This window comes from Microtus ochrogaster, chromosome 8 (genome assembly GCF_000317375.1).
Source record: "Microtus ochrogaster isolate Prairie Vole_2 chromosome 8, MicOch1.0, whole genome shotgun sequence".
Taxonomy (NCBI): Eukaryota; Metazoa; Chordata; class Mammalia; order Rodentia; family Cricetidae; genus Microtus; species Microtus ochrogaster.
The window spans coordinates 15,924,196-15,926,394 of record NC_022015.1 but is presented as its reverse complement, the minus strand read 5'-3'; positions in this window follow the sequence as shown (position 1 = coordinate 15,926,394).

Genomic DNA, 2,199 nt, shown 5'->3' with positions numbered 1-2,199 from the left:
TGTAAGAAAGACAGCCCTGCAGAAGGAGCTGGGGGAGGGGGGTTTGTGCTCTCTTCTGGGACAATCTGCCCCTGGATAGCACACACTCACCCGTCCAGATGGAACTCCTCAGCACCTAAACAGGGCTGCCTGGTAGCCCAATGATCCGGGGACAAAAGAAAGAACGTGGCAGGCAGGGCGAGGTCCAGTAGAGCACAGGAGACCCTGGAGCACAAGCTGAAGGTGCCCGGGCTCCCTTACAGGGGACCTTGAGGCCTGCCCGGTAGGCAGGCACTTACCGCTCTGGGTGGGTAGCCTTAGTGTAGGAGCTTAAATCTGTTCTTGAGCACTGGTCCTAGCATACAGCAGGGCAGGGTTGGGGGGGTGCTGGGGGGCTGGGTCGTGCGTAAGAAAGCCCTGCAGAAGGAGCTGGGGGAGGGGGGTTTGTGCTCTCTTCCTGGACAATCTGCCCCTGGATAGCACACACTCACCCGTCTAGATGGAACTCCTCAGCACCTAACTGTGCATTCCATTTTTAGCATCAAGGGTGACTTAGAGCCAATAAAGAGAGCCACGGTTCATGCAGCTCTTGCTGTAAAGTGGCCAGCCTGTTCCACATGTGCAATAAAAGCTTGTGAGGCTGGAGTTGCTGTTGTTTCCCCTTTGTAGGTAAAGACATGGAGGCTGCTGCAGACTGAAGTAGCTTGCCCAAGATGGTCTTGCCCATTGGTGGCAGAGCCAATGCCAGACACTCCTGTGGTATGGGACCTTGTGGACAATGTCCTTTGTGTTTCCTTCTCAATAGGCCTTCTCGTCTATGGTGCACACCCTCACCCTTCTGCATTTAGCTCCAGAGAGTTAGTTTGCGTAGAGAGGAAAAACATGCAGGTGCATAGGGAACCCGGGTCTGAAGCAGGTGACAACAAACAATCCATTTCTATTAATCTGTATATCACCCTGTGACAGTGGCTTACTGGCAAAGTTTCAGCATGTCTGGCAGCTCCATGGCATCTCTCTGACTCTGCCCTTCCTCCTAGCCTATCTTTTACTGCTTACCTAAGTTCTGCTTTTCCATAGGTCCATCCTTTTTGGGGAGGTGATGTAGGAGTCTTCCCTGTGTGCTATAATTACCATTAATGAATAAAGAAACTGCTTTGGGCCTAGAGCAGGGCAGAACTTAGCTAGGTGGGGAAAACTAAACAGAATGCTGGGAGGAAGAAGGGTAAAGTCAGAAAGATGCCATGGAGCCACCAGAGTCAGACATGCTGAAACTTTGCCTGTAAGCCACGGTCACATGGCCATACACAGATTAATAGGAGATGGGTTAAATTAATATGTAAGAGTTAGTCAATAAGAAGTTAGAACTAATGGGCCAAGTGGTGATTTAATAAATACAGTTTCTGTGTGATTATTTTGGGTGTAAGTAGCTGGGCCGCCTGGAAAAACAAGCAGGCCCTCCTCCTACAGTCACAGGGCTAATGTGTTGCTCTGGGATCATGGAACAGAATCTAAGTATAGACATCCGTGGTCCATAATTTGATATCTGTCTATGGGTGAATTCCACTGAAATGTCTCACACTTGATGATTTTTGTTTCCTGCACCCTCCTGCTGTATTCACAGTGAGACATTTGCATAATGACCTTCTCCATGGTCATTATGGCCAATGTCCTTCTTCAGGGCAGCCCCAATCCTCTAATCCTCTCTAAGCTACTTCGGAACCCCTCTTGGTATATTCTGAGAGGCTTTTCTGAGCCATGTGGCAGGCTAGGGTTGTTTTGGGTTTTTTCTATGTCATGGTGAACATTGGTGTGTTTCTTTTCGTCTTCACCCAGAAGTGAGGCCCAGAGCTTTACGCCCCATGCCCATTTCTTGTTTGTCGTTGGGAGTGACTGTCACTGGAATGTCTAGACAGAGGCCTTTCCTGGACAGTCTTCTTCAAATAGTCTATATTCAGATGATTGGATCACACCCAAAACCTCCTAGTTAACCTTTATATTGTTTGGGGCAGAAGAAATATTCTTTTTTTTACGTAGTTACATCATCTTTTCTCTACTTCTGCTTCGAGTCATCCCAAATCCTGAGTCTTTTTATATCCACAGCCACATTTCTGTCACCCTTTTCATACCTTGTACCACCGAGGCACACAGTGTTTGTAGAAAACTGGCTCTTCAATTATAAGCCTTATTTTCAAGATTATTGTTGCTGTTAGAATTTAAGGA